General features: G+C 53.2%; 1 pseudogene; it reads right to left on the bottom strand.

The window, feature by feature from the left end:
- Positions 1 to 324: 324 nt before the first annotated feature.
- LOC104676912 lies at positions 325 to 18,247 on the bottom strand (annotated as a pseudogene).
- Between the last annotated feature and the right edge of the window lie 664 nt (positions 18,248 to 18,911).

Genomic DNA, 18,911 nt, shown 5'->3' with positions numbered 1-18,911 from the left:
CTGGCTAATACTTTTTGTGTTTTTTTTTTTTTTTTAGTAGAGACAGGGTTTCCCCATGTTAGCCAGAATGGTCTCAATCTCCTGACCTCGTGATCTGCCTGCCTCTGCCTCCCAAAGTGCTGGGATTACAGATGTGAGCCACCAGGCCTGGCCAAGGTAGGGCGATACTTAACTTCGTCTTGTGCTTTTGTGTAAATACCAAATAGCAAAATACTAGAACACAAACAGCTTGTCAGTTTGGAGATCAAGTACTTTTTCTATATTGAGTGTCATTTATCTTGGAATTTAGCTGGGTTGAAAAGTAGTGGAATTAATCAGGAAATGCTATAGAGAGCCAGTCTCCAGCTGCAGGTACATGTGCTTGGCACTGACCAGCTGCAGACACAGATGCAGGCAGCTCAAAGCACCAAGTGGGGCAGGTGCCAGTTCTTCAGTACCTGCAGCCTCTTCTGCCACTTGGCAAAGTTGTTATTCAGGGTCTGCTTCAGTTCAGGCAGGATGGCACATGCTGTCACAGGTGTGGGGCTCAGAAGCAGGCTGGGGGTGGGTGGAGGGACTGTCACCTTGAGCATCCCCAGGAGTGGAGTGTGCTGGGAGTAGGGCCTGCATGGCCCTTACTGGGACCCAGTGAGACCACAGCCACCTCTGTTTCTGTGCTGCCACCCCTCTTTCCCCACTCCCTCCCTGGGGCCCAGGCTCCAGGGCTGCCCTGCTATCTCCATGCCAGGGGACTCACCATTTCTTGAAGAGGCTTTTGGTGGAGACCTTGGGGAACTGCACAGCTTCTTGGTCCCTGGGTGTAGGAATAGCAGTGAGCCCCAAACAGGCCCCAGGGATGGGGCAGGGGTGACCGGGCACTCACATGGGAGAGCTAGACCCAGCCTCCTCTGGGGCCACCGGGGCTTCTGGCCCTTTTCCAGGAGGGACTTGAGGTACGCAGCTGAAAGACAGGGACGTCAGCATGGTGGGGCCCGCAGCAGCGCCAGGCTGCCCAGGCCCACCCCCACCACCCAGGGCCTTACCTCTTGGGCCTGCAAGATGTTGCTATTTCACAGCTGACAGATGAGCACACAGTGCGGAAGTGTGGTAGGCTTTTGCAGGTGTGGGGGCAGGGTCATTGGGGGGTGTGCTCCCATCATCTCCCAAGCCCAAGGGTGGAGCTGTGTGGCAAATGCCCCCAGCCTTCTCTGAAGACAGCAGCTGACACTGTCAGGGCTGCTGCAGCTTCCCCACTCAGAGGCATAGAGGACATAGCCCAGGGCAACAGCAGTGCCAGGGAGGGCCAACTCAGAACAGAGAGGCCTCAAAGAAGGCCAGCAGCAGCCAAAACAGTCTGGTAGCTACCGAGGCTGAGCCTGAGGCCATGGGCGTGGCCGGCTGCCTGCTTCTGCTCATGAGGCTTAGCAGGTGCCTGCTGGCCATCATAGGCTAGTGAAACGATAAGAGACAGAAGCTGCCAAGGAAGTCGTCCCAGGAACACAGAGCCGACCGCAATCTGGCCTGCAAAGTGATGCACAGACAGAGGCAGGAGGGCGTGGGGTGGTGGCACCACAGACCTCAGGATGGCAGCACCCCACCCCCACAGGCCACCTTGGGCAGGAGCATTGAGAACCCTTTCTGAAGAGGCCAGGATGTCCCTCCTGCCCATTCTCTGCAGTTGATGGCAGACGACCACTGGAAGAGCACACAGACCAAGATGGCAATCTTGTAGCTCCAGATGGGCTGCAGCTCTGGGTCCCCCTGGTACTCAGTGTCAAACCTTTGCAGCACATTGATGATCTAGAAACTCAGGCCACAGGGACAGGTCAGAAAACACAGCCTGGACACAACTCAGAGGAGCAGAGCTGCATCTGCTCACAGGGGAGGAGGGAGCTGGGGACAGTTAAGGGCCCAGCCTGCACCTCTGGGACAGGGGCTTCTCACCTGGTACCGACCCAGAGGCATGAGGGTGAGTCTGTCCTCACCCCCGATGCAGTCAAGGAGCTGCTGCTTTCTGTTCTCATCCTTGGTGGTGCCCAAGGCAAGTGAACTGTATGAGTTGTGCTTCACTGAGTTGCCAGAAAGAAGCACCAAGAGGAAGGGTGGGGACTGGTCTTCACCCCACCAGCCACTTAACAGTGAGACATGACGCTCAGGGTGTGGGCCTACCTCCCACAACACTGGCTCCATCTGAGTGGGGCCCGGGACTGGTGCTTGGGCTGACCACAGGCTGAGGAGGAGTGGATCCTTTGAGGATGGAGACCCTGATGGCCTGAGGCAGGCTCCATAGTTCGTACCGGGAATATCTGGCGCAGGTACTCCAGGGCCGCCTCCAGGTACTTGTCTGTCTCTGGACACTGTCCTGCCCTGTCTCGTCCAGGTCGTTGGCTGGGTAGGAGCCGTTGGTGTCGTGGGGCCAAAGCCCAGCCATGACAGGAAGGAGTAGCCAGGGGGCTGTCTACACACTGGTCTGAGATGGACATGAGGATCAAGCAGGGGATGAGGGGAAGGCAGCCCCTGCTCTGCTCTGTGCTGGTGAGGGTCAACGGATAGTTTGGGGGTCACTAAACATATGTCTGGGCCAGAAGGGAGAGGGGACAGGGCAAGATAGGTCACCCACTGCTTCCATGAGAAACCAATTCTAGGGTCTGGCAAAGTTGAGCCTAAGAAGGGCTGGTCTGTACTCCACAAAGCAGGGCCTGGGAGAGGAATCCAGGAGGCCACCTGGGCCAGGGCCAGGCTGACCCCAGCACAGGCCACTGACTTGGTCTCCAACCACTGGAGTAACGTCCATGATGGGGAGCCAGTGGCATGGCTGTAAGGAGAGGGGCCGAGGCTCACCGTTTCTCCAACACACACTGGGACTGGGAGTCGCTACCTGGAGCCTGCTTGTCAGGCGCATACCGCCATGGCTGCAGGTAGCTCAGTCACATTTCCAGGACCTGTGGGAGGTGTGAGCTGAGGGCCCAGTGGCTGGGGGCCAAATCCGCCATTGGCCTGGAGTCTGGTCCCAGGTGGCAGCTGGGTGGGACTGGCTCTTCCCACGTCCCTCAGAGGGCACAGGAGAGACTCACAGCCCTGTGAGGTTTGGCTCTCTTGCTGGCTCTTCAGAAGCCAGGGCCGTGGGTGGGCTTTCCCAGCCCAGGGGACCCAGTGCTCCCTGGTCGGGTAAGGGCTACGAACTTGCCTGGCACCAGAGAGGTGGGACAAGGCAGGGCTTTCCTATACCTGAGGGTTGGCTTTGGAAACTGAAACAGAACCATGTGGCCCTCCAAGAGCTCCCTCCTCTCCAAGGATCCCCTCCTCTCCAATGATCCCCTCCTCTCCAAGGCCTCATAACAACACTTGTTCTCCTCCTCATCCACTCCAGGGGACCTCCCTCATTAGGGTACACAGAGGGCACAGGCACCCGTTTGACAGGGCCAGTACAGCTCTGAACAATGCGCCCAGTGGCCAAAGCAATGCTGCAGGAAGAGGTAACGTTTCTGCTGGACGAACCTCGGGACGGCGGCCCTGCAGGGAATAGGGTGGGTCACCTGCTGCTTGCCCAGTAAGGAGGCCCTGCTCACAGATGAGTCCAGAACTCATCAGTGAGGGTTGGATCTGCTGGGGGAGAGCATGCATCTCTGAGGTATGCTCAGAGCTGGCCTAAGCTTCACTCCTCAGAGGAAGAAACCAAGGTTCAGAGAGGTCAGGGAACATTTCAAGAACACACAGCATGCAGGTGGCCAAGCCAGTGCAGCTCCTGCACACACCTCACCTCCCACACAAATAGCCCACTCTGCTGGCCCTGGTGGGCCTGGGAGTCAGGGTCACCCCAGCCCTTCTCCAGACAGGTGGGGAGGAGCAAGAGATGGCAGCACAGTGGGGCGCCTCTGGCCAGTCTGGAGAGAGGCTCTGGGAGCTAGAGATCAGCTGGCAGCCCCACCAGGCCATCTGGGCAGGGTGAAAAAGCACCTTCCTAGCCCTCCAGGGGCCTCTATGCTCCGTGAACAGGAAGGGACTCCTCCTCACCCTGCCCCCCACCATGCCCTGGGGTGAGGTTGCTGTGGGCAACACCTGAGGAGGGTAAGAGGAGAAGACAGCAGCTGAGGGAAGCCGCAAGGGCCACCCACCATTTCAACTCCTCCAGGGGCCTGGTGGCATGGGAGTGGGAGGAGAGCGAGGCCTGCTCTGGCTTCAGGCTGTTGGCAAAGGCAAGCAGGTACTTCAGCAGCAGGCGCACCACCAGCACGTGTTCCCCAGTGGGCCTGAACCACTGCTAGGTGGAGAAGGAGGGGTCAGGGATGGGAAGGACTGTGGCACACACAGCACTCAGCCTCCAGGTCTGACCACATCCTGCTCTGGGCCATTTGCTCTACTTTCCCACAGGAGGCACGAACCAGGCCGGGAGTGGGGCCACCGTGCCCTGGGACACCACTGTGCCTGGTACCCAGCGGATCTACCTTGCACTGCTTGGCCTAGACGGCAGCCAGCTCGTGGTAGGGAAGCACTTGGCCCAACACCTACACAGCCCACCCTGGGCAGGGCTCACTAAGAGAGACACATCTGTGGGGGCCCTCCCAGCCCTGACCTCTCCCCTCCCCATCGCTGTCCACCTGCAGTGGGCGGCACAGGATAGGGCTCACCAGGCTGTGCCCACAGGCACTGCTTGATCCTCAGGGCAGGAGAAGGCTGGCGTCACCCCCAAGCTCTGAATTCGGGGTCTCCCACCTGCCTCCCAAGTATGTGCAGAAAGCACATGGAATTCGGGCGCAGTGCCTCAGACCTGGAATTCCAGCACTTTGGAGGCTGAGGCAGGAAGATCGCTAAGGCCAGGAGTTTGAGATTAGCCTGGGCAGTACAGGGAGACCCTGTCTCCATGAAAGATTTTTAAAAGTTAGCTGGATGGGGTGCTGCACACATACAGCTGTAGTGACTCAGGAGGCAGTGGTGGGAGGATCACTTGAGCCCAGGAGTTTGAGAGTGCAGTGAGCTAGGATCATGCCACTACACTCCAGCCTGGGTGACATAGTAAGACCCTTTTCAAAAAATAAAACTCCATGGCTTCACTTTCCTCCCCAACTCCTTCCACCTGCTCCTCATCCTGGACACACCCAGACTAGGGATCAGCCCAGGAGAGGCTCCAGGCATCACTTCCTCTGTTGCCTGTGGGCCTGTGGTCAGGAGAACCCCAAGATGAGCACAGTCGAGTGTATAAGCCAAACCTTTGATTTGCAACACACAAGCAGGATCCTGGAGACCCAGCCTGAGAGGAAAGCCTTTTTGCTGGCTGCGGGCTTCCTCTAGTTGCTCAGCATTGGGAGGGCAGGTGGCAGCATCCAGTGGATGAGGGCAGGGGAATGGGGGCACCGAGGGCGGGACCCTGAGTCTGAGTGGACATGCTTGCCTCTCCACACTTGCCCTCCAGCTCTTTGCACCTCAACACATCTGTGCTGCTGAGGCTGGTACAGGGCATGGCCTCTAGGTATATCCTGGGATGCTGCAGACCCCGCAGGGGCCACTGCCCACATCACCATCCACTCAAGTCTCCCTGTCAGGAAAATGTCCCACAGGTCCAGGTGACACACCCCACAGATCAGTGTCTGAGTCTGAGGATCGAGCTGTGGGGTGAGGGGTGTTTTCTTCTTTTTTGAGACAAGGTCTCACTCTTGTCACCCAGGCTGGAATGCAGTGGCGTGATCTTGGCTCACCATAGCCTCTGCCTCCTGGGCTCAAGGGATTCTTCCACCTCAGCCTTCTGAGTAGCTGGGACCACAGGTACGCACCACCACACCTGGTTAATTTTTGTATTTTCTTTTTGTAGACACAGGGGTCTTGTCATGTTACCCAGGCTGGTCTCCGAGCAATCTGTCTGCCTCAGCCTCCCAAAGTGCTGGGATTATAGGCGTGGGCCACCATGCCCAGCTGTTTACTTCTATTTATCTGTACTGTTAAGTCTTTGGGCAGTAAATTTGTGTTGTTTTGGAAGGAAGGCCTAGGCATGGTGGCTCATGCCTGTAATCCCAGCACTTTGGGAGGCTGAGGCAGGCAGATCACCTGAGGTTAGGAGTTTGAGAGCAGCCTGGCCAACATGGTGAAACCCCATCTCTACTAAAAATACAAAAATTAGCCGGGCGTGGTGGCATGCACTTGTAATCCCAGCTGCTAAGGAGACTGAGGCAGGAGAATGGCTTGAATCCAGGAGATGGAGGCTTCTGTGAGCCGAGATCATATCACTGCACTCCAGCCTGGGCAACAGAGGGTGACTCCATCTCAAAAAAGAAGAAAGAAAAAAAAAAGGAAAAAGTGTGAGATACCTGTACCTATACTGCCCAACTAAAAGGGCATCAGCAGGGTGGGTCCAGGGTCCTTCTCCTCCAGTCTCAGCCCTGGCCCTCCCTCCGATCCTGACCTGGGATCCTGAGTCACGACATCCTCCTTACAGCTCAGGGGAGCGGATGACCTCCACATGGGAACTGGAAACCCGCCTTCCCCCACTGGTGCACTCAACCCATCTCACCTGGTCCTTCCAAAGGGTCTGGAGGGCTCACTGCCCATGTCCCCAGCTGTCACATGGAACCCTCTCATGCTATTTTCCTACAGGTTTGCTGACCCAAACTTCTCCCTCAGCTTTGCACCCCTCCTGGGCCACGTGCCCACATAGAGTCCCTGGTGACAGTTGCACCTGCTTGGTGCTTAAGGATATGTCCTCAAAGCCCCACGTTTCCCACCGGACCCAGCCTTGCAGTACCTCAGCTCACACCGTGGGCCCTCAGTAGTCACCCTCCCACATAGGGCTTGCCAGATGCTTCCTGGAAGCTGTCCTCCTCACCTGGTGTCCCAAGCCCTCTAGTCCCTCCTCTGCAGTGGCTCCTGCAGAATGGGGTGCCCCCGTGTGCTGTGGCCGGCATTCCAGGCCACCAGCACTCGGGGCCCAACACATTTTCTTATCTTGTCCTCAAATTCCCGTTCACTCATGCGTGCTCCTTCCCAGGTGAACAGGAGAGACCCCTGGCTGTGAACACAGCTCATCTCCCCGACTCTCACGGATTCGTTAACTCTGCCATCCCTGAAGTCTGAACTCTGCTTCACTGACCTCAAATCCATCCACACACTTGTCATTTCTGCCTATATAGCTGCAACCTCTATGAGGTCACCACTTACACTCATCCACCTCTGGAGGTGCGTATGAGTGACCAGAGCTCTCCAGGTGAAGGCCGGGCCCTGGCTGGACTGTCAAAGACTGACAGCCTCTGTGGGCTATAGGGTCAAGCCCCAAGTTCTTCCCACCCCCCTGCCTTGCACACAGGCTGTGGGTCACAGCACCTCCAGGTGGGGTGACAGACACTTCTGAAGAAGGCAGAAACCACACCACCTGGGAGTCCCAGGCCTCTGTATCTTCCCAAGTGCCAAGCCCTGCAAAGTGGGGGTGAACCTTGCCACTGCAGAGGCCTGACAATTCCAGCTCTTCACACCAGCACCAAGCACGGGGGCCCCAACAGCAGAGAGCTGGTGACACCTCCACTGGCTGGGACCCTCGCCAGCCAGGGCCATGCACCTCATTATTCCTCATAGCCACACTTCCGCCCACACCAGGCTACTCTGCAAAGCCAAGGGCCAGGCCAGGCTAGAGGCTGACCCCCACCTCCCCAACACAGGGATTTCATTCTGCCTGGAGCTAAACTCTGAGTCACCTGCAGCTGACCCCTTGCTTTGCCAGGCATGGACATGCACTCTGGGCAAGGGGAAAGGAACAAAGAACCACAGCCGGTACTTGGTAGGCTGTGAAGAGCCTGGAGGCTAAGTTGGGCAGGGCTCTGGAGGGTGCTGGAGACACACAGTAGTGCAGAATCTCCAGCTGAGAAAACCAACAGAAGCTGGAAGACAGAAGAGCAGAGGACGAGAGGTTGGGTTGGGGAAGGGGAGAGATGGGACCAGACATGGGAGGGCAAAGCAGAGAGAGTGATGAGAATGAGACCAGAAGTGAGAAAAAAACGCCACAGTGACAATCTGAATAGTCCCAGCAACCACGGGTCAGTGCAGCACCCCCGCTGCACAGCCAGGCCAAGGCTGTGGCCATGTACTCATCAGCCTTGGAGGCCCAGGCAGACACCCTCCAGGCCACCTGGGTGGCCACTCAATGTTGCTGGGGCCTAAAGACCTCTCCAGCTCACTGGAAGGGCCCAACTTGCTACCATTCCAGATTAGATCCACCCTCCCCCATGACTCAGGCCACACTGTCACACATACACATCAGAGCTCTCCAAGAGCCCAGGGTCCTCACTGGGACATGCTGCCAGCCACCAAGACCTCGAGATCCTGAGGCTCAGAAAAGAAACCATTGGAGCATGTTCCAGGAGGTGAACTCTGCCCAGAAAAGACACACGAAATTGACTGGATTTCCCTGGGTTGTCTTGAGAAATTTACCAAACTGGTACAAAACATGATTAATTCCTGTGTGTCTAAAACCCAATCAAAGTCCCCTCCATGAGTGGGCTCTCTGAGAAGTAAGGACAAACACAGGTCCCTCAGGGCACCAGGCCCTTCCCTCCACCCCTACAGTCTGGAGGTCAGCTGAGGTGGTGTGCACATCAGCTCTGAATCTAGGAGGCAACCTCTCCTATAGCACCAGGAACTTTCACCCTCCAGATAAGGTGGGCTTCCAAGGGCCGGAGCTCCCAAGGATCTGGCCAGAACCACACACACCCAGAGGTAGTAGGAATCTGAGGCTGAGCTGGCTCCCAGCCAAGACCCTCCAACCTACACGCCCTGCAGCACCGTGGCCTGCCAAAGCACTCTCAGCCTAGTGCAGCCAGAGCGACGCACACATCCTGCTCTGAGCACTACGCCTCCTGCCTGAGCAGTGCATCCACTGGGGTCCACATCAGGAGAGATCAGAACACACCTACTAGACATCAAGACAGGCAGAGCAGGGTGATGCTGCCCTCCACATCCTTCCTCTGTGCCAGATCTGGGTCTCAGGCAGGAATCAGACATACAGTTCCCCAGTGTGGTGTCTCCTCACTTGCAGGGACACAGTGGCCTGCAGCACCATGACTGTCCTTACTGCCCACAGGGCCATCAGGGAGCAAGCACACACCCTGGACTCAACCAGGGTGAGGAGGATGACCCCAGGAGCCTCACTTCTTGCGTCTGGAGACAAGGGCTAGCAGGGATGGGCAGTGATTTCTGTATGGCAGGTGCAGCACAGGCCTGGGCAAGTGGCAAGGGACCTTAGAGGACACAGACATCCGTAGCTGCCTTTTTCTCATTCCCACCCACCCAGTTTTCTTTTTTTATTTTTTTTATTTTATTTTATTTTATTTTATTTTATTTTATTTTATTTTATTTTTACCTCAGTTGGAAGAAGCAAAGAGTGGATCATTTCTGGGTACTTGGTACCAGCACTGCAAGTCATTCTGAGCAGGGCCCACCCACCCCTAGGTCTGGCCAAGAGTAAGTTGAATGTGGGCAAGGGAAAGGCACCTCTTGCCTTCTACAGGGACAGCCACCTGCTTTTCCGTCTGGCCCGTGAGGACACAATCTTCACAGGTGACAGCCCAGAAGAGCCTTTCTGGCTGGCCTTTGAAAGTAGGTGTGTTTCCACTCAGAAGGCAGAAGGAGCAACAGGAACACAATGCAGTGTAGCAGCCCTTGCTCCTGCCAGGCCAGAACCACATGCAGGAACATTGAGTGTCCCAGAGCCCCATGGGAGGAACGGGCTCTGGAAACAACCAGGCCCCCAGGTGCATGCAGCTAGTCTGCTCTGGGAGCAGGAAGGGCACTGCAGGCTCTTGGTGACTCAGGAGGCCCCAGATGGGGTCCTCAGCTTTTCCCCATTCTCCCATATGATGCTGAGGGTGAGGATCTGGGGACCCTATGGGGACCCTATGCTTTAAGACAGCCTCCACACTGCAAAGCCTGGGGCCATAGAACTGGCTGCAGAGACTGTGGCAGAAGCAGATCCACAGCTCTTCCCCAGAAGCAGAGGAAAAGTGACAGGATGCTCTTCTGAAGTTTAACTCTGTCACCCACAGAGTCTTTATTCTAGAGGAAGCCCTCAAGAATTGTGTTAGTGACAAAGCCAAAGTCTCCGAAGCACACTGATGCACAGACACTGTGGGCACCAGACTACGTGGCTGATGGCACCTCAGGCAGAGTCCTGGATGTGTGTGAGTCAGCCTGCTCCATGGAGGGTGGCCAACAGGGGATCTACCGCTTTCTCACTCTGACCAGTCCAGGGGGATGTTAGCTCCATGGACAGCAACAGCAGGAGTGACCCAGGGTCTCTGCCACCTCCATGCATCTGTGACTAGTGTGCTCCCCAGAAAGGGAACAGGGAGAGGTAAAGTGGAGGGAGAGGAGGCAGGCTAGGCCTCATGCAGGAGGGCGCCAGGCCCCACACACCATGAGAGCGGCTGCTTGTTCATGCTCTGGAAGAGGTGGGGGAGTAGGGGTGACAGGAAAAGGAGGCTCCAGGTCACCACGGTGGGCAGACGTCTGCCCCAGGCAGCCCCACTTCATGGGAAAACACCAAGTAGCTGCTAATGGTCAAGGAGACGAGAACGTGGCTCCCAGAGACATCACAGTTCCCCCACACCCAGAGCCAGAGCACCACAGCTTCATCTGTTCTCCTGCCAGGGAGGGGGCTCCAGAGAGGCCAGGCCTCAAGTGTCCACACATCAGGGTGCAACACCCCCTGCCCCATATCAGGGACTAGAGAACTATGCCCACCTCTTGTCTGGCTTCTGAGTGAGGGGTGGGTGGTGAGTTTCTATTCCCACCATCCAGCCTGGGCAAACTCAGGCAGGATAAGAAGCAGCAGGCTGAGCAGGGTCAGAAGAAGGAGGTGGGAACAAAATTTATGGAAACATACCTTGGCGTAAGGGGACTGCATTTTTTGGCACATCTCCAAGGAATACTAGCGAAGCAACATTTCAACAAAAATCTGCAAAAAAGCATGAGTCAAATTATTCTCAACAGTGGTGCCAAGACCATTCAGTGGGGAAAGGACAGTGCCTCCGACATAGAGCTGGGAACACATGCAGAATATCCACATGCAGTGGAACAGTGAAGCTGGGCCCTTCCTTCACACCATTGCCAAAAACTAAAAGTCAGTAAGCAACCCAAAGATAAGAACTAAAACCATAAACTCAGAAGAAAACATGGGCGAAAGTTACACTGGATTTCACAATGATTAATTAGATATGACACCCAAAGCGCAGGCAACAAAAGAAACAGACAACCAGGCTTTATCAAAATCAATACTCTTTTATTAAAAGATACTACTGATAGAGTCAAAAGGCAACCAGCAAATGTGGCTGATGCCTGTCATCCCAGCACTTTGAGAGACTGAGGCAGGTGGATCACTTGAGGCAGGTGTTCAAGATCAGCCTGGCCAACATAGTGAAAACCTGTCTCTACAAAAAGTACAAAAATGAGCTGGGTGTGGTGGGACACACCTATAGTCTCAGCTACTTGGGAGTCTGAGGTGGGAGGATCACTTGTTCCCAGAAGTTTGAGGCTGCAGTGAGCTGAGATTGTGACACTGCGCTCCAGCCTGGGCAACACAGAGTGAGACCCTGTCTCAAACAAAAAAGAAAAACAGAAGCAACTTCTGGACCCAAGCCATTCTCCTTCCTCAGCCTTGTAAGTAGCTAGGACTACTGGCACATGCCACTATGCCACTATGCCCAGCTATTTTATGGTTTAATGTTTTTGTAGAGACAGGGTCTCACTTTGTTGCCCAGGCTGGTCTCAAATGCCTAGTCTCAAGAAATCCTCCTACCTTGGCCTCCCAAAATGCCGAGATTACAGGTGTGAGCCCCCATGCCTGACCTCAGTGTTGATTCTGGACCAAATCAGCTCTTAATAGGGTGGTTGCCAAATGGTGGTTCTCTAACTTCATCCCTTCTACGTTGATTGGTGGGTCAGTGGTCACTCTGTGGTAAGGAAGACTTCTCTTTTCGCTTTCTCAGGGCTGTTCCTTACTGAGAAAAAGAATTCAACAATATTTCTCCCATTCGCTTTTGTAAGAAGAGAAATATAACTCTGTTCTGTCTGGCCCCTCAGGCAGTCAGGCCCAGTGGTTATCTCCCTTGTTCCCTGAAAATCGCAGCCATCCTGTTCCTTTTGGATGCCCAGATTTCATATTGTTCAAACACACATGCTCTATAAACAATTTGTGCAGATAACGCAATCATCACAGGATCCTCAGCTTATGAAGATGACAGGATTAAGAGATTAAAGACAGGCATAGGAAATTATAAGAATATTGACTGGGGAAGTGATAAATGTCCATGAAATCTTCACAATTTATGTTCAGAGATTGCAGTAAAGACAGGCGTAAGAAATTATAAAAATATTAATTTGGGGAACTAATAAATGTCCATGAAATCTTCACAATTTATGTTCTTCTGCCAAGAGCACAGAGCCAGTCCCTCCATTCGGGGTCCCTGACTTCCTGCAACAGCAGCGGGTGCCTGTAATCCCAGCCACTCAGAGACTGAGGCAGGAGAATTACCTGAACCCAGGTGGAGGTTGCAGTGAGCCAAGATCTCACCATTGCACTCCAGCCTGGGTGGCAGAGACTCCATCTAGAATAATAATAATAATAATGCTTTGGTCTGGAAAACAACAGAACCTTCCAGTTCTGTCCTGTAAGCTTGCCCTGCCCACTTCACAGCCAGCACAGCCCACAGCCCACAGTCCACATACCCGAGAGCCATCAGGGCACTATGGTCCCCTCTGAACAGGAATGATGGTTCCTACCATTCCACCCCTGGAGGAAGCTGTGAAATGGCATGGAGGCTTCAAAAAATGCAGCACCCCAGATACTAGGAGTTATGTACAAGGTGGGAAAAAGAATCCTATCTTATCTACATTCCAGACTGTCAACAGTGAGGCTGAGGCTACCAGGTCAGCCCTAGGATCCAGTGTCAGAAGCAGCACCTGCCGATTCTCTGAGGTGTGCCAAGAACACACAGCCAGGACCAGAGAGGTGGCCAGCACTCAGGAAGTGAGCCAGCCCATACCATCCCGAGAGGCTGGATCCCCTCTGGGCAGACAACGGACTCTGTCACCTACTACTCAAATCCTCTGAATCAATTGAAGGCCTGTGGAGGCTGCACAGACCCCTCACCATTCAGTGTCATAAAAATGCTACTGGGACAGGGCTTAATATCCACATGGTGGTAATCACAGGAAACATCTCCAACAACACAGGAAATGGAAACTAAAAGACAGAAACAATTATATCACCACGGGCAAAACGAAACAACTCCCGTGGACAGGAGATCCTAGGATGAAAAACTCTGTCAATGACATATAAGCTAGATTGGTGGGCAGATTTATTTTCATGTTTTCTAAATGTCATAGCAGGAAAATACCAACAATTTAGAATCAGCCCTTGGGTGAGGGGCCGTCTCTGGGACACTCCTCCATATAGTGGAAGGTGGCTGAACAGTTTCTTTTCTTTCTTTCTTTCTTTCTTTCTTTTTTTTTTTTTTTGAGATAGAGTCTAGCTCTGTCACCCAAGCTAAAGTGCAGTGGTGTGATCTCAGCTCACTGCAGCCTCTGCCTCCCGGTTCAAGCAATTCTCTGCTTCAGCCTCCTGAGTAGCTGGGACTACAGGCAGCTGCCAGCATGCCTGGCTAATTTTTGTGTTTTTAGTAGAGACAGGGTTTTACCATGTTGGACAGGCTGGTCTCAAACTCCTGACATCACGTGATCCACCCACCTCAGCCTCCCAGAGTGCTGGGATTATTGGCGTGAGCCACGGTGCCTGCTGGCTGAACAGTTTCTTTTGAAACAGAAGCTGAGACCAGCTGGACTCTACCTGGAGCAGTTTCTGACCTCCAGATCTCGTGGGAGGTGGGGTCTGCATTCACAGACGTCTGATGAGAGATGTTTGGCTTCAGGAGGCTAGTGTGGTGGAGGCTGTAGGAAGCAAAGGGCAGGCTGGTGTCCTGAGGGAGACACAGAAACAGGTCCAAGTTACAGGCTCCCACTGGCGTAGTCAGGGACAATCTGGACATCAAAATCAGTGGCAGTAGGGACTGATTACAACTTGTTCAATAGCACAATGCTCCCCACAGCCCTGTAATCCACACTGATATCCCTGAATAAATAGCAAAGAGAGAAGTCTTCCTTACCACAGAGTGACCACTGACCCACCAATCAACGTAGAAGGGATGAAGTTAGAGAACCACCATTTGGCAACCACCCTATTAAGAGCTGATTTGGTCCAGAATCAACACTGAGGTCGGGCATGGGGGCTCACACCTGTAATCTCGGCATTTTGGGAGGCCAAGGTAGGAGGATTTCTTGAGACTAGGCATTTGAGACCAGCCTGGGCAACAAAGTGAGACCCTGTCTCTACAAAAACATTAAACCATAAAATAGCTGGGCATAGTGGCATGTGCCAGTAGTCCTAGCTACTTACAAGGCTGAGGAAGGAGAATGGCTTGGGTCCAGGAGTTGAAGCTACAGTGATATATGATCATGCCAACTTCACTCCAGCTTGGGGTGACAGAGCAAGACCCTGTTTCTAAAAAAATAAGAAATTTCCAGCCTGGGCAACATAGCAAAACCCTGTCTCTACAAAAATACAAAAATTAGCCAGGTGTGGTGGTGCCTGCCTATAGTCCCAGATACTTGGGCTCAGGCAGGAAGATCACTTGAGCCCAGGAGGTTAAGGCTACCATGAGCCGAGATCACACCACGTCATTCCAGCCTGGGGTGAGAGAACAAGAACCTGTCTCAAAATAAAATAAAATGAATTTGAAAAAAGGAGAGAATCAACAGCAGATGCTAATACTAGTGAAATTATAAAGTCCTCATTACATCTTCCTGATAAATCCTCATTACCAATTTTTTTTCTTTATTATTTTGAGACTGGCTCATTCTGTTGCCCAGGCTGGAGTGCAATGACGTCACAGATCACTGTAACTTCAACCTCCTAGACTTAGGCCTCCCAAGTAGCTGGGACCACAGGTGCACACCACCATGCCTGGCTAATGTTTTCCTTTTTAACAGAAACAAAGTCGTGTTATGTTGTCCAGGCACTCATTACTAATTTTTATTTTTGAGATAAGGTCTCACTGTGTAGCCCAGGCTGGAGTACAGTGGCACGATCTTGGCTCACTGCCACCTCTGCCTCCAGGGTGAAAATGATCCTCTCACCTCAGCCTTCCACATAACTGGGATTACAGGTGCACACCACCATGCCTGACGTAAATTTTGAGTAGAGATGGGGTTTTTCTATGTTGTCCGGGCTGGTCTGACACTCCTGAACTCCAGTGATCCCCTACCTTGGCCTCCCGAAGTGCTGGGATCACAGGCATGAGCCACAGCACCTGGCTTCATTACTATTTAATCTAGGCACAAAGTACTTATTTTACGGGGACAAACCTGGCTGACATTCTTTCTGCCCAGTGATAAAGCTAGCATCATCAGCAATGGGGTAAAGATGCACTGCAGCCCTCCTGATGAGACACTTGGCAAGGACCAGATGTCCCACTGCGGTGCTACTGCCAACAAAGCCCAAGCTGATATCAGCCCAAGGGGCGGCCCTCGGCAAGCCCCAGCAAATATCAGACAGCCCAAAGGGCAACCCTCTCCCTGAGCCGGGAGAATCACTTGAACCCGAGGCAGAGGTTGCAGTGAGCTGAGATTTTGCCATTGCACTCCAGCCTGGGAAAGAGAGCGAGACCCCATCTCCAAAACATACCAAAAAACAAACATAATGGCTGAATTTGGTGGCTCATGCCCATAATCCCTGCACTTTGAGAGGCTGAGGCAAGAGGATCACTTGAGCCCAGGAGTTCTAGACCAGCCTGGGCAGCATAACTAGACACATCTTACAAAAAGTAAAAGCTGGGTGTGGGGGTGCAGCATGCCTACAGTACCAGCTACTTGGGTGCTGAAGGAGGAGGATCACTTGAGCTCAGGAGGTCAACGTTGCACTGCACTTCAGCCTAGGTGACCAAGCTAGACCCTGTCTCAAAAAAAAAAAAAAAAAAAGGCCAGGGTGCAGTGGCTCACTGGCTCACACCTATAATCCCAGCATTTTGGGAGGCTGAGGTGGGCAGATCAGTTGAGGTCAGGAGTTCAAGATCAGCCTGGCCAACATGGTGAAACCCTAGCTCTGCTAAAAATACAAAAATTAGCTGAGGGTGGTAGCAAATGCCTGTAATCGCAGCTACTCAGGAGGCTGAGGTGGGAGAATTGCTTGAACCTGGGAGACTGAGGTTGCAGTGAGCCAAGATTGTGCCACCGCACTGCAGCCTAGGTGACAGAGTGAGACTCCATCTCAAAAATATATATATATAATATATAATATATGTATAATATATTTAAATATGAATATGTTATAATTATATATTATGTACAATTTATGTATTTTATATATATATATATATATATAATTTCTACAAGAAAAAAGTAAAAAGACCCAAAATGTTAAAACAGGCAAAAAAAAATAAAATAAAATAAAATAAACAGGTGTGAAATAACTGCTTGGCAGCTGGACTGTGCCTCTGAGAGGTGTGAATCCGCCTGGCCTCCGAGTCCTCCACAGGATCAGCCACATTTCAGGGCCACTGATCACTGCCGCCACCCGGGCAGCATCTCCTCCTGCTGCCTCCTTTCTCCCTGCCACTCTCTGGGGGCACCTGTTCAACGTGTGAATTGCAGGTAGAGGCCCGGCCTGGTCTGCACGTGCCAGCAGATCTGGGATGGGCCAGCATCTGCAGGAAGGGGCCTGCATGCAGCCTCCCGGGAAAGGTGATAGGCCAGAGAGACTGAGAGGAGTCGGAGGTGCACAGGCAGCTGCTGCTGGAGCAAAAGGGTCTCCTGGGAAGTCAGCCAAGAGGCCCTGGGTTAGGGCCCACTGAGGCCCCAGCACAGCCAGACATGAGAGCCCCTGGTTCACACTCCCCACCTGTGCAGTCCGGCATCAGGCCCAGCCTGTTTGGACTGGCACAACAGGCTCTTTGACCCAGAGCCTCCCTATCAAGACCTGCTGGTAACAATCAGGGCAACTTTACCTGGGAGCTGGTGAGGGTCTGGCCCCCCTGGGCTGGAGGAGAGTGTGGGGTGGGGGCAATTGCCTTCAGTGGGCAGGAACCACAACAGGTACCTGTCCACCAGGATGAAGTAGGTATGCCTGAAGTACAGACGTGGAGGGACACGGAGTGGCTGGAAAACCAAGCTATTTGTTAGTGTGGGCTCTGGACACCGCCTGGCCACCAAGCACCGGCAAGTGCAGGGAAGCCCAGGGCCATGGCCCCGCCCCTCCCAGCAAGAGGCATCTCTTCCCTACTTTTTGAGTGATGAGGCTCAAGGCAAAGGAGAATATGTAATACTCCAACAGATCTGACAGCAGCGTCAGGGGTAAACACACAGGGTTGCTGAGTCACCCACAGCCTCCCTACCTCAGGGCCCCCAAAGGATACTCAGGACTAGGTTCAGGCCAAAGCCCCCAGTAAGGGGAACTGGACCTCATTGTGGTACAGGGGACTGTTGAGGAAGATGTGCTCCTGGATGGACGCCTTCAGAGGACCCTGCAGAGAGATGCAGCGAGGCTGTGGGCAGGTGCTGGCACGTAGTGCCTGATACCTGGTGCCTCACACACAGCAGCCTTTGGGAAGGCTGCTGGGGAAGACGTGCACACAGAACCAACCTGTAGGGACAGTGCCCTGTCTCTGAGCAGTGCCTGAACAAGAGTCTTTGCTTAGAACTTCTCCTACTATCTCATAAAAAGCTGCAGACAGCAAGGGTAGCAGCCATGCAATACCCATGTCCTCTCCCTCTCATATCCCCAGAACAAATCACCCCTCAATTTGTCCTTGGAGGACTGGAGGAGACTGCCCATCACCGCAGAGCTGTGCAAGGTCCACTGTCCCGAGCACCACTCTCACCACTGTGGTTTACTTACAGGCAGGAAGGAGATGGGAAAGTCAAACTTACAGTCTTCAGCTTGAAGCTTATAAACCAACTTCATCATTGGGCCACTGAACATTAAATTGACCAAACAAACAAAAACAGGGCAAATAAACTGCAAATTATCTTGCTTTGTTTGTTTCTTAAGAAATCGAGAGAATGATTTAAAGGTGGAATCACCGTGAGAAAGCACCTAGCCTCTCTCAGGTGACAAACCTCCCTACCCAGGATTGAGAAACTCCATCACGATGCTGTACTCCACAGGATCCACATGCCCCTGTAAGAAGCAGAGGTTTCAGCCAACGAGGACACCATCCAAGCTGCCGAAAATGCTCTCTACCAGCCATGGAAGATGGTATGCAGATCCTGAAACAGTGTGCGGTGAGGCTGCAGGGAGGCGCAGCACCTGGCTCTAGTCCTGCACTGCCTGCTGCCCAGCTGCCTCCGAGGAGGCCACTCCCTGGCTGAGACCCATGGGATCAGCCCTGTGCCCAAAGGAACCCTGGTGTGATGGTGCCAATGAGAAGAGAAGCTTTGGATTGTTCCAGTGTGGTACATGGCATACCAAGCAGCGTCGCTTTAGACTTGGGCCAGTTAAGTCAGTCAGTCTCTTAACAAAATACATTTTGTGTGTGTGTGTGACAGAAGACTAAGGAAAAATAAATAAAACAAAAACAATGAAGAAAACAAAAAAATTAAAATTAAAATAAACAAACTACATATTTTTTGAGACAGGGTCTCACTCTGTTGCCCTGGCTGGAGTGCAGTGGTGCAATCATGGCTTACTGCAGCCTTGACCTCAGTGTCTGGAAGATGCAGGACCCCAGTCAGGGTTTGAGCCTGCAGGGGGAACATGCAGCTAACCAAGTCACAGGGTGGTCAAGGCACTCTCTGTCAGGACGAAGGAAAAGCTGGGGGGATGAAATGGGGGATCAAATACTGTAAATTAAGCAGGGGACACATGCCCTGGTTAGAGCCCATGGGACTGACCCTTCCAGGCTGGAGCA

This window comes from Rhinopithecus roxellana, chromosome 13, assembly GCF_007565055.1.
Source record: "Rhinopithecus roxellana isolate Shanxi Qingling chromosome 13, ASM756505v1, whole genome shotgun sequence".
NCBI classification, from domain to species: Eukaryota; Metazoa; Chordata; class Mammalia; order Primates; family Cercopithecidae; genus Rhinopithecus; species Rhinopithecus roxellana.
Note: the sequence above shows the minus strand (reverse complement) of the source record. Positions and strands in the feature narration are given on the sequence as shown.